This window comes from Teleopsis dalmanni, chromosome 1 (genome assembly GCF_002237135.1).
Source record: "Teleopsis dalmanni isolate 2A chromosome 1, ASM223713v2, whole genome shotgun sequence".
In the NCBI taxonomy this organism is placed as follows: Eukaryota; Metazoa; Arthropoda; class Insecta; order Diptera; family Diopsidae; genus Teleopsis; species Teleopsis dalmanni.
Window position 1 is genome coordinate 109,904,665 of NC_051846.1, and position 14,761 is coordinate 109,919,425.

The window sequence follows — 14,761 nt, forward strand, 5'->3', positions numbered from 1 at the left end:
GCTAAAGGACGATGACTTCTTTCCAAAGAGCCATTTGCCTGTGGATGATATGGAGTAGTTTGTATCTTTTTAACACCAAGAATTTTGCAGATTTCTTTGAATAATTTTGATGTGAAGTTAGTCCCATTGTCTGTCACTAGAACTTTTGGTATATTGAATTTTGAAATTATTTCGTTAAAGAATTTCCTTGCTACTGTCGTAGCTTCCCCATCCTGTAATGCTGTACATACCAAATACTTAGAAAAATCATCCTGAAATGTTAAAATTAGTTTATTCCCACTCTCTGTAGTAGGTAGTGGGCCTACAATATCCATAAACACTTTGTCGAATGGTCTTTGAGGGGTATCCGTCAAAACCATTGGCATTTTCTCTACCCTAGAGCTCTTGTTTTTCTGGCATTGTTGACATGTTCCGACGTAGTCTTTTATCTGTCTTTGCATGCCTGCCCATTTAAACTGTTTTCGTATTCGAAAATACGTTTTAACAGCCCCTTGATGTCCTCCGATAGGTGAGTCGTGGAATTTCTTTAACACTTCTTGGATATCTCTTTTATTGGTTAGAAATACCGCGTAATCTTCTTTCGTCTGGTCCTTTATATCTTCCACTTCTTCTATTTCATTTTGTTCCATTTTATTTTTGTTTTCCTTCAGATTTGTTTCTCTTTTATTTCCTCTCGTAACTACTGCTATTGGTAGCCGACTCAGAGCATCCGCGTTTTTGTTTGTTTTTCCTGGTTTGTACAAAATTTCAAAATCGTATTCCAACAATTTCAATCGGAATCTTCCCAAACGTGTGTCTTGGTCTTTAAGATTTGCTATACCTCTTAATGGCTTATGGTCAGTAAATATTTTAAAATGTCTTCCCAATAAGTAAGACCTAAAATTCCTAGTTGCCCAAACTATCGCAAGAAATTCCTTTTCTATAGTTGAATATCTTTTCTCCGTATTACTCAGAGCACGGCTTGCGAAATAAAGTGGTAAATCAGAACCTACTTCTCCCTGAAACAATACTGCACCTAATGCTTCATTACTAGCGTCGGTTGTTAAAACAAAAGGTTTTGAGAAATCTGTATATTGAAGTATAGGAGGCTTCGTTATTGCCGCCTTCAGTCTAATCATTGCTTCTTGGCAACTGTCGTTCCATTCGAACTTTTCTCCTTTCTTTAGTAATTTATTAAGTGGTAAACACACACTCGCTGCTTATGGGATAAATTTCCTATAATAATTCACAAGTCCCAAAAATGATTGCAGTTCCTTAACATTTTGAGGTGCTGGGATAGACTTAAGACACTTGGTTTTGTCTGGATCTGAAATTACTCCTTTGTCCGAACATTTATGTCCAAGGTAAACGACTTCTCGTCTTAAAAACTGACATTTCTCCGTTTGTAATTTTAAATTATTTTCTTTTAGTGCTTGTAATACTCTCCTTAACCTTTCGTCGTGTTCGTTTAAATTCCTTCCGTAGATAACAATATCGTCGAGATAGACGAAGCAATCTATCCTTTGTAATCCTGTTAAAATACTATTCATAATTCGCTGAAAAGTTGCGGGTGCTCCTGTTAAACCAAATGGCATTCTAAGAAATTCAAAATGTCCCAGACCTGTGCTAAATGCCGTTTTCTCCCTGTCTTTACTGTCTACCATCACCTGGTGATAGCCACTAGCCAAATCCAGCGTTGAGAAATATCTACTGCATCCTAGTTGGTCTAAAATTTCATCAATTCTAGGAATTGGAAACACCTGTTTAATTGTTTTTTCATTTATTTTTCTAAAATCAACCACGAGACGTTATTTCTTTTCCCCATCTACACCTGACCTTTTTGGTACAAGTATGATAGGAGAGTTCCATGGTGATTTACTCCTTGTTATTATCCCTTCATCCAGCATTTCACTAACTTGCTTATTAATTTCTTCCTTATGTGCTTCTGGTAGTCTATATTGTCGTTGATTTACCGGTATTTGATCATGACTTGTTGGAATTTCGTGAGCCAATACTGATGTGTAGGACAGTTTATCTCCTGGTAAGTGAAGTACATCGTTATATTCCTTAATTGTCTGCGTAATTAACCGTCTTTCTTCATTGTTTAAACGCTCATCCAATCTTATTAATTTCAGTAATTTTCCGTACCTTTCCTGTAAGTTTACTTCTTTGTTCAAATTAACATTAGGGACATTGTACTCATAGTACTCATTCATATCACTGCCCTTTAATTCAATTTCACTATTCATTTCAACTGCATAGTTGTTTGCATTCAAAATTCTTACAAAACCTATTCCGTTTTTTACTTCTGTTAAACATTCACCTGAATAGACATTTCTAACTATTTCCTTTTTATGCATTACGAGTGTTCCTTCTTTAGCCACTACTTTTACTGGAATAATCATTGTTGATCTACCTGGGATTGTCATGCTTTCTGCTATAGAAATCCGACCATGATCTACAATGCTTACCAGTGGTAAAGTAGCTAATTCCTCTTTATTCTTAAAAAATATTAAAACCTTTTTAATTGTGTCTGTAGTAGACCGGTTCCACAGTTCATCTCGACCTAGAAGTCCGTCTGCTGGTATTTTGAATTGTAGAGCTGGAAATTTTCGATGTTCAATATTGACTGTACCCAATGTACTTATATTGCCTCCAAAAGCTCCCGTAAGACCCTTTGTGTCTTTGGTGTTTATATCTTTTAAATTGATTAACGCCTCTGTTTTTATAAGGCTGGTGTCTGCTCCCGAGTCAACTAAAAGTCGAAGTTTATTCCCCACTCAAACACCCACTCTGATTTTTCTTTCCAGTAATCCGATAGTATTGAACAATACGAAATTAGTAATGTAACTATACATGTCCATGTACTGAACATATATTTGTTCACCCTCAACACTATATTATTCAATTTCGGCTTTTTCAAATAACTAATTTTTTCCTCTGAATTTTTAAATCCTATTTGGTTGGTCAAATTTTCTTGCACTTCCTTATGTTTTATCGTAATTATACCATGATTCTTTGAATTAACTGCTTTGGCTCCTAAATTCTTCTTCTTATTATTTGTATTCGTTCGGTTCTGAACATTGTTGTTGCTGTTACTTTTAGTTATTCGTGCAGGTCCTAAATTAAATTGGCATTTACTTTTTGAATTTACGGCAGTCCAGTCTAATGTCTTAGACTGGGCCGGTTGAAGTTTCCCGACGGGTTTGGTACTGTTATTCTGCAAGTTTTTGCAAAATGTCCTTCTTTGCCGCACCTAAAACATCTAAGATTTGCACTCAAAGGTCTTCCACTTGGTCTGCTAAAGTTTGGATTACTGTGCTTTAAAGGTACTGAAATGTTTTGCCAGTCCCTCTCTTGTCTCACATTACTGCAGTTATTTTGGTTTCCACGTCCTGTTTGTCCCAATTTACAAAATTTATTCTGTTCATGTCCTCTCACTCCACAAGAAGTACAATACAATTTGTTTAGTCTGCTGAAACAATCCTTTGTATCGTGTCCCGTCTTCTTGCAGAAATTGCAGGCCGATTTTTCTTGTTTTACTGCCTCCATAGGTTGTTTTCTACATTTGGGTCCATTTTCATGCCCATATACTCCACAATTTGTACAGTAAGGCGTATTTTGTCTTTCTGGGCAGTATGCCCATCCATGTCCGTCTTGTTTACAAAACGTACATTTCATTTCTGTTCGATTCTCCGTGATGGACATGTTTATATTTGAACGTGATTCACCCAATAATTCTTCGGCTGATTCTGCAATAAAAATTAGTTTCTGGATAGGATCATTCTCTAACCCAATAAACCTATGCTTTAAACTATTGTCTTTTAAACCCTTAATAAAACAACGTACTGTTAGTCGCCTGTATTCTCCTAACTGTGACAGAATTTCACTCTCACCTCCTTGATTTCTTATTAGTTGTTCGGCTTCATGTAGTAACGCCTCCAGTTTACCTCCAAATGAACTCGCCGACTCATTCTGTCTTTGTTTAGTACAAGTTAGATCATTCCTTATGTGTTCCAATGTACGTTTCCTGAGGTATGTACGTTTAACCGCCTCACACAATTCATTTACTGTGTTGAATTGTCTACCCGCGATATTCTCGTAAGCTACACTCACTAATCTTTGTTTTATGCAACTTACGACATACTGTGCTCTCTCTTGCGGTAGTGCTTGTTGTACCAGTTCACAACCCGCAATAAACTTGTGTACCTCACTCCGTAGATCGGGTCCTTCTGTGCCCGTGAAATACGGTAGCACCTTGGTTACTATTTCCATGATTGCCGTAATCGATGCCATAACTTTTTTTTCGTTTTTATTTGTTTCCACCATTGTTCTCAGTAACTGTTTTGTTTGTCCGCACTTCGCTAGTTCTTTCTTTAAATCATCAATTTGTGCTGTTAGCTTTTTAATTTCGTTTTCCCTAATGTGATCTGTACCTTCTGAGTCCAAGATTATACTGATGTCCTGTTCCGTTTTTCCCTGGTTTTTTAAAACGTTCTCCAAAATTGCCGTCTGATCTTCCGCGTCTTGCAATAAAGATGTTAGTTCTTCCGTGCGTGAACTTAGTTGCCTACACTTATGTTCCAAACCCTTTTTAGCATCTGACAAATCTTCAATAACGTTCGCCAATTCTTTAGACCTTATCCCTTCCACACTCTCTATATTTTCCTTTATGTATTCAAGTTCTTCAACCCTCGTTAACCTGTTATGTCTAATATGATCTTTTGTTAATTGAACAAATTCCTTATCTGGATTAAGTTCAATTAATTTTTCCCAAGCGTGTACTCTTGCCGATTCTAAATATCTTTTAAATACTCTAAGCTCCTGTTGTAAATGTTCGATATCCTTTTCCATTTATGAGAGATAAAAACAAAACAATTACGTGACCCCACTCAACCAATAACAATAAACAATTAATCAAAAGAAAAATACCGAACAATATCTCTGCATTACACTTATTACTTAGAAATAAACGTTTAATTCCACAATTCTCTAAATTCTTGCCTATATTGCCTGGCCCACTCTTCATCTGTTGTAGGTACTGGTCGTTTTATCCAGTTTTTATTGGGTTTTTTGCTTATGCTTTCGTAAAGTATTCCCTTATCTTTTGTATTGTCTATTTCACTAATAATACGATGTGCTTCCTCAAACAACCGTCTATGCGAATTCAGATGGTTTTCTAAATTTTTTGACTCGAATTGCTTATTACAAACAAAACAACTTTTCCCCATATTCAAACAAACTTGAAAATTAAGAAATTTCATACAATAACGTAGAACAACAGAACTCAAAAAAAAACTTACATATAAAGTTACATATTTTTCTACATAAAATTTGAATTTAAAAAAATTTATTATATCATTACAATATTATTATTATGTGTTGTATAAAACACATTTGATATTTGACATTTGATGATTTTGTTCTATATATTTTTTCTTTTTTGTTTATCTTTAAATTATTAACTATATATTTCTTATTAATTATTTACAATTTTTTCCCTCATTTTATCTTCTTGTTTTGTGATTTTGTTGATACTCCTTATTTATCCGGGTGTTGGTCCCACGCTGCACGTTTTGTTACTTCTGGTGGTACAAAAACGCGTGTACCGGCTGCGCCAAATTATGTTGTGGTTTTCTGTGATGTAAGACGTGACTGCGCCAAATGTTGTATCCTTTATTTCAAAATCTGGACTATATGTTGTATCTTTTATTTAACTTCAGTTGTATCTTTTTACTAACTATAATCGTATATGTATTTTGTATCTTTTATTTAACTTCAGTTAGTTGTATCTTTTTACTAACTACAATCGTATATGTCTTTTGTATCTTTTATTTAACTTCAGTTAGTTGTACCTTTTTACTAACTATAATCGTATATGTCTTTTGTATCTTTTATTTAACTTCAGTTAGTTTCTTTTTACTAACTATAATCGTAGATGTCCTTTTTTTTTTCTTAGTTGTAATTTTTGTTTGTCGAGTTAGATAATTATATAATTTATTTGGTTATTCATTTTTCATGTTTCAAGAAAAGAAAAGTCATTGATTTGTTTCTCTGTAGATATTCTTTTATTCTAATTTCAAGTTTCTTTCTTTGTATAGAGTTTTCTTTTTATTTTTGTTTAATCAAAACTACCACTTTTCTTAACATAAATGTTTATAACTATTTTACAATGTCCTTAGCTATTATAGAAACACTTCGCACTTGAGTTTAGTTTCACAATTATTTTATTTAAATTATTTATTTTCTTTAATTTTTTACAAATATATTTTTTGTTTAATTTTTAGAAACACACGACTTATTTGTTTTCAATTTATCCGTCAGCGCTACTACGCTTGACCATTTTATGTTTCTCTAAATGTACATTATACTTTTAAGCGCTACTTCGCTTAACCACTTTTTATTTCTAACAACTAGAGTTCAAATTTTGAACCCATCTTATATACCTAAACTTGATGCAAAAATCTAATATATGACCTTAAAATTACCCTAGTTACCTAATTGGGCTTTTCCATAGTTTCATAATTTACTTTGCTAAATTTGCAAAGTTTTTATTATTAATAAGAATGCTCTACATATTTTTGCAATTCTTCCGTATTTACATTTTCAAAGTCCCTTACATCGTGACACCAATTATTAACCAAATACCAAAACTCAGCATTTCTTATCGTCGAACTGACGGTCTGATGCTTTGGTTCTAGTCAACAACTGCCCAGATGCAAATAACCTTGCCTATTTTTAGGGAAAATGTGCGATCACCTAAGATCGTACACACTACCTTACGGAAAAACTGCCAAAACCGTGAAATTAAATAAAATAAATATTTAACTCACAACAGAATAAAGAATGTGACGATGCATTTATTTACCTCAAAAATACCTCCAAATTTTCAAAAACAATTTTGTATAACAACGGATGCGAGTAAACGGATGCATGTGGAGCAGTATTTTCTCAAGAGTAAAATGGTATACAACTCCCTATTGCATACGCTTCAAGATCTTTCACCAAAGGTGAAAGCAACAAATCTACAATTGAACAAGAACTTGCCGCTGTCCATTGGGCGATAACATACTTCCGCCCATACTTATATGTTACAAAATTCTTAGTTAGAAGCGACCATCGTCCATTATCGTACCTCTTTGTTGGAATTTATCTAATGTAGAACACACCTTTCTCAATAAAACGCGTTGTTTTCTTTTCGAGTGTATAATCAAAACTGTCGTTATGTATTAAATTAAATTATGTAAGACTAAATAAAAGCTTATTAAAGCTTGACAAAATATCTATATATGTGTAATGTTATTAACATTGTGGTAGGATTTAACTTCAACACTCCTCCTCAATGTTTATAACATAAAATAATATACTTCATTTTACTACAATATAAAATACTAACTTATAATATGTACAATTTCATCAATTCAATAATTTTTATAAATATCATTCATCATTCATTATTTTAATCCAAGAGCCATAGTTAATTTACAATGCTTAATTTTTTGTAAGTTCTTGGTAAAGATATCTGCCAACATTATATCAGTTGGACAGTATTGTAAATCAATCTCTTTATTACTATATGCTTCACGAACAAAGTGATATTTTATATCTATGTGCTTACTGCGAGCATGATATACAGGATTTTTGATTAAATTCATAGCACTCATACTGTCACTATTTATCATAATTGTTCCAATATCACTAAGTCCTATTAGTTCTGACCAAAGTTTTTTTAAATATATAGCTTCTTTGGCTGCAGCAGAAATCGCCATATACTCCGCTTCTGTGCTGATCAGAGCCACTGTAGTCTGTTTTTTGCTCTCCCAACTGAATACACTTCCTGCCAAGATAAACGCATAGCCCGTATAAGATTTTCGATCAGTTGCATCGCCTCCCCAATCTGCATCTACATACGCTTTAATTGCTGCACCACTCTTATTGTAATGCAGTTTCATGTCGATGGTTTTGCTAAGATATCGTAGAATATGCTTTGCTGCCGTTAAATGCTCAGAGTGGGGATTACAATTTCTCTGGGCTAGTTTGCATACTGAGTGCAATATATCAGGTCTTGTATTAATAGCAATATACATTAGTGAGCCAATCAATGACTGGTATTCCGTTATATCAACTTTATTACAACTTTCATTTATGCAATGTACCTGAAAGTTTGTCTCAAGAGGGGTAGAGACTGGGCGACACACACTCATACGATTTTTCTTTAAGAGCTGTAATACAAGTTGTTTTTGACTAATAGTCAAAGCACCAGTTGGGTTTTCACGCTCCACTTCCATACCCAGAAAATGATTTATAGGACCCTTATTTACTATCTGAAAAACATTAGAGATTTTCTTTATTATTGCGCCCAACTCACCTAGGTCTGTACACACAAGTAACAAATCATCCACATACACTGCGATGATATTCAAACATTTATTGTTATTTTTTGTGTATACACATGGTTCGCTTCGGCATGAGACAAATCCTATTTTCTTCAATTCCTCATTCAATCTGGAATGCCACATTCGGCCTGACTGTTTAAGTCCATATAGAGATTTTTTGAGCTGAAGCACTTTAATATCGTCTTTCTCGAATAATTTCGGTTGCTCCATAAAAATTGTTTCTTCGAGATTACCATTCAAATATGCTGATGAAACGTCAAGGTGATGGACATGAAGTTCATATTCTACTGCTATAGCTAAAATCATTCTTATGGTTTCGTATCTCACTACCGGTGAAAATATTTCAGTATAATTAACACCGTATTTTTGACTACAGCCCTTAGCGACCAATCGTGCTTTGTACCTCTCGATGTTTCCAGTTGCATCGAATTTCACTGCAAAAACCCATTTACAGCCGATAGCTTTTTGCCCTGTTGGTAGCTTCACCGCGTCCCATGTATGATTTTTTACCAATATATCATACTCCTCCTGCATAGCGCGTCTCCAGTAAGCGGACTGTTCGCTCTGTAGAGCTTCGAAGACTGTTTCTGGGACTACTATATCAGTTGACGTCTTGACTGGAGCTACTAAGTTTACAATATCACATTGTGGCCTTGGTCTTAAATTATAACCAGCTCTTGTACCAGTATAGTCTTCGGATTCTGGAACATCAGGTATATCATCTTCCTGTGGTGTATTCATTTGACTACTTTCTTTGTTGGCAGTTCCGTTCTCCTCACTGTTTTTGAGATTTTCAGTTGGAATTTCAAATTCATTATCTGGAATATAGCGGTTAAGATTACTTGCACTTAATAAAGGTAGGAGATCAATATTGCTATTATCGTTTAAATTTTCAACGAAATACACATCGCGACTTACAACAAGCCTTTTATTTATTTTGTCATATAGCCGATATGCTTTCGATTTTTCTGCATAGCCAACTATAATAATTTCTTTGCCCTTTGGTCGAAATTTCTTTTTCTCAGTTTTATCAAGAGCTATCGCCAAGCAACCAAATACTCGCAAATGACTTACCACAGGTTTCTTTTCCCACCAAACTTCATATGGAGTCAAGTTCTTTATTGTTCTTGTTGGTGATCGGTTTCTTATATATGCTGCAGTGTTAATTGCTTCACCCCAGAAGTTCTCGTCGACACCTGCGTTTAAGATCATACTTCGTGCCATCTCTACTAAAGTTCTGTTGACTCTTTCAGCAACGCCATTCTGTTGTGGAGTATGAGGCACAGTCAATTGTCTAAGAATACCCTTTTCATTTAAATAATTATTAAATTCTGTATTTACGTATTCAGTGCCATTATCACTATTTTAAACATTTAAAACTTCTGCCTTATTTTTGCCTTATAAAATAAACAAAAATATACCGCGAGTTGTCGTCTACGAAAGTAACAAAGTATCTGGATCCTCCGATTGAATTAACATTTATTGGTCCACAAACATCACTATGGACTAAGTCTAAAATATTTTTCGTTTTACTTTGAGACGATTGAAACGGTTTAATGTTGCATTTGCATTTAAGGCACACTGTGCAGTTTATATGTTTTTGATCTGAATCAAATTTTAAACCCAGCACTAGTTGTTTATTTTTTAATTCGATTAAACTATTAATATTTAAGTGTCCGTACCGTCTATGCCACAGAACTAAATTATCATTTGCATTATTATTAAAAAACAATTGCGTTTTCAAATCGATTGTTTTGTTTAATATTTCACAAAAAAATAATTGTTTTATTTGCTTTGCTTTTAACACAGTTTCACCGTTTTGATCATAAATATACGCGTTATTTTTTCGAATGTCACTTTGTAACCATTGTTTGCTGCCTTGCTTACAGAAACAAAATTACATTGCAATACCGGAATATACAACACATTTTTTAATATAAGTTCACCCATGTGACTTTTTATTCTCACGTTACCACGTCCTATAGCTTTGAGAAATTTATTACCTGCAAGCATTATTTTTTCACTGCACTGCTCAAAATCTTCAAACATTTCACGATGCGCGCACAAATGAGAAGTTGCGCCACTATCCAAGCACCAAGCTTTTTTATCTAGTACCGTGTTTTGAGTTACTCCAAAAACAGAAAAAAATGATTTCGAATATTCTCCAGAAACAGAAGTTTCTCTTGATCTGCATTCTGCAGCGAAATGGCCTTTCTTCCCACATTTGTAACATTTAAAGTTACTCTTTTTTCTAAAATTTTTATCTCCTTTACCTCCGCTATATCTTTTGGTGTGCTCGTTGTTGGAATATTTATGGCTTGTTGTAGCAACTAATGCTTGTACAATACCATCTGCTTCGACTGTTTCATTATGTTTTCTCCGCTCACTTTCTTCAAATAATTTTGTTTTCAAAGCACTAAGCTTTGGGAGCTGATCTCTTGTTTCTAACGCAACAACAAAGTTTTCATAACTTTTTGCAAACTTGCTAAAATTATTATTACAAACAATTCTTCTTGCAATTCAAGGCCAATTTCTGAAAGTTGTTCAATGACCTTTTCGAAGCTCGCAATATACTGCTGCATGGAATCACCCTCACTCATGCGCATATATATCATTTTCTTAAACAAAGATACCTTTCTTATCGGTCCAGTGGGCTGATGAATTTCTTTTAATGCAGTCCAAGCGGATTTTGCGGTATTACATTTTTTTATATGTCCAATTTCTGAAGTTTTTATTGACAACGTTATTACCGCCAACGCCTTTTCATCGTTCAGTCTCCACTTTTCACATATATCCACATCTTTTCCATCCTTGGTCATTTCAGGCATTTTTTCACTTATGACACACCAGAGCCCTTGGTGTATGAGGACACTCCTCATCTGGATACTCCATGAGTCGTAATTGTTTTCATCCAGTTTATCAATATTATATATAGAATTCATATTACTTGAGTTAAGCCTGGGCCCATAACCTGTTGGAATTTATCAAATGTAGAACACACCTTTTCAATAAAACGCGTTGTTTTCTTTTCGAGTGTATAATCACAACTGTCGTTTTTTATTATATTAAATTATGTAAGGCTAAATAAAAGCTTATTAAAGCTTGACAAAATATCTATATATGTGTAATGTTATTAACATTGTGGTAGGACTTAACTTCAACACTCTTTGCTATGAAAAATCCACCATCTAAACTCACAATAATGAGATTAGATATAGAGGAATACAATTTCACTGTTGAGTACCTACGGGGAAAAGATAACTATGCAGCGGATGCAGTCTCCCGCATAGAATTTGTAGATATAACAATGATAAAGGATGAAAAAAGGAAAAGTATCTTCAAAGTAACAACAAGGCGTCAAAGCAAAAAAGCTAATAAGTTGGAAACAGCAGTTGGAATTCAACAAGAGCGAATGTCGTCTATAGAAAAAGTGTTTGTCTACGAGGCGCCTATATGGATAAAAAACAGTGCACATAGATAGAATAAAAAAAAGACAATAAGTAAATAATATGTGAACAAAGTTTTAAACTAAAATATTTTTTTGTATTTAAATTATTTAAATTAATAAATACAAAAATAATCAGTTTATACAGTAATTAATTTAAATATTAATAAATATTTAATATTAATAAAAATAAATATTAAGTAAGTAAATATAAATATAAAGTAAATATTAATAAAAATAAATGTAATGAATAAATTTATATAAATAAATTCATTCAAAAAAAAAGGGGAGGTATAGCATGTATACACTTTGTATATATATAATTATATAAATGCATATTAAGGTGCATATAAAATATCATTAAATGGTTAACGTACAGTGTTGTGAATGTGCCTATGCAGCACATTCCCATCATTCACTTTAGCCATATGCAAGCAGCCAGATTGCTGCAATATGAAACCTCACTAATGTGAGATAATAAAATGTATACATGCTCCTCTCTTGTGTTAGTGCTTGCCGGCGTACTAACACAATTATGTAGTCGGTAGTTTTAAGTTAAAGTAAGAGAATAATTTCAATAAAGAATTGTACATGAAATTAAACAGACGCGTTTTTATTATAAAGATACCCGTAATGCAACCAACCGCTTTATCAATGTTTGCGTTCACTTGACCAATTTTGATGTTTGTCCGAATTAGCTTTTGGCTCACAAGTTTCGAAAAGTTATTGCCTTTATTGCATAAAGTTAAGTTAGTAGAAAGAATAAAATCGAAAACGGACTCACCCTTGCTGTTGGTATTACTGCTATCCCAGAGCTCGTGATGTCCATTTGCATCGCAAACAGCTACCAGAAACAATCCTCGTGATCCTGCATATGCAGTCAGTGCTCGAAAGGCTGCTGGTGGTGGTTCTTCTTCATCGTACGGAAAGTATGCGGACGTTAGCAGCAGGCTAGGCCTGTGCCTTTGTTCACATGCTACCGCTGTGACATCTCCATTGCTGTAAGAAGTTAAGGAAAAAATAATAAGACTTTTCTTTGCAACTATACAGGTTCTAATCTTACCTTGTGTACGTGGAGTGTAGAGATGATACCCACTCAGTCCAAGTCCGGCGAACTTGCCTTTGACAACTGTTGTGTCTTCTTTTCTTCCACATATAATGAAACAATCCCCTTGCCAAATTGTTGTGTGTTCCACAATATTTCATTCAAATAAAACACTTTATATTGTTGTTGATAAATTTTTCTTTAATTCCATTTATTAGAGAAATGAATTGCACACACATATATATATACATATATATATATATATATATATTTAACTTATATTGATATATATATATTTAACTTTATATTGATAACTCTCACAGAAGTTTGCATGCACATTAATTTTTTAAATACAATTTTAAATATGTTTTATTTTTAAAAAAAAATATTATATTACTTTTATTTAGTTTTTATTTATTCATAGTTCAAAAACTCCACAAAGTCATTGTACTCTTACTTTATTACGAATTTAATATAACCACATAGTTGTATCCCTTCAGGACCAAAATTTTATAAATTTAGTTGTTATTTAATAGTAATTAACTTAGTAATTTTTTTTGTCGACAGTACTGGCTGACTAACCGAACTTACAGAAGTCACACAATGAACTACGCACCAGCGTCTCTGTCACGACATACCAACTACCATTTTGTGTTTTTAATTCTATCTTATATACCTAAACTTGATGCAAAAATCCAATATATGACCTTAAAATTACCCTAGTTACCTAATTGGGCTTTTCCATAGTTTCATAATTTACTTTGCTAAATTTGCAAAGTTTTTATTATTAATAAGAATGCTCTACATATTTTTGCAATTCTTCCGTATTTACATTTTCAAAGTCACTTACATCGTGACACCAATTACTAACCAAATACCAAAACTCAGCATTTCTTATCGTCGAACTGACGGTCTGCTGCTTTGGTTCTAGTCAATAACTGCCCAGATGCAAATAACCTTGCCTATTTTTAGGGAAAATGTACGATCACCTAAGATCGTACACACTACCTAACGGAAAAACTGCCAAAACCCGTGAAATTAAATAAAATAAATATTTAACTCACAACATTCCTTCCCCCTATGAAGAACATTGTGGCACACAGTGTTATATATCTAACGGTCTATATTAAACTTGCATCAAATTTAGGTTTACATTTTAAATTTTTCATTTAAATTTTAAAATCTTAAATCTTCATTACATTTTAATTTTTTCATAAAATTATTTTTATATGTATTATATAAAAAAAAAATAACAAGTTGTATACGTCAAAAAATATTTCCAGACATTTTTACTCTTCATAAACTACTTATTAGTTAAAAAATTTATTCTTATTAAAATAGTTTAAGAAATGTTTACTCTTGAAATTTGTAAATTTCTTTATTATTGTGTTCTGTTGTTTATTATGATTATTATTATAAACTACTTATTAGTCAAAAATTTATTTAGATTATAATAAATAATGAAAATGTTGAGTCAAACAAAAAATATTTATTTAAGTTTTCTAGTTTCATTTTTTTTTTACTTTTCCCCCCGGAAAAACAGGAACCTTCATCTCCTAATTGTAAACCTACAACTCCTAAAAATTAAAACTAAAGACTAAATTTAAAAAAAACTTGTTAATAGTTATAATTTTGTCTATCTTTTATGTAATTTAAGTAGATTATTGTGGAATATTCTTTCCCATCCTGAAATTATAACCTTAGCATTTACTGGACTAGTAATTTCTGTTACTGGGAAAGGTCCCACCCAAATAGGTGAAAACTTATTTCTTCTACTTGTATTCTTCAACCATACCCTATCTCCTACTTTAAACATTCTATTTTTAGAATTTTTATCATAGTTGATCTTTGCTTTAAGTTTCGCCAACTCCTGATTTTTTCGAACCACGTCGTATG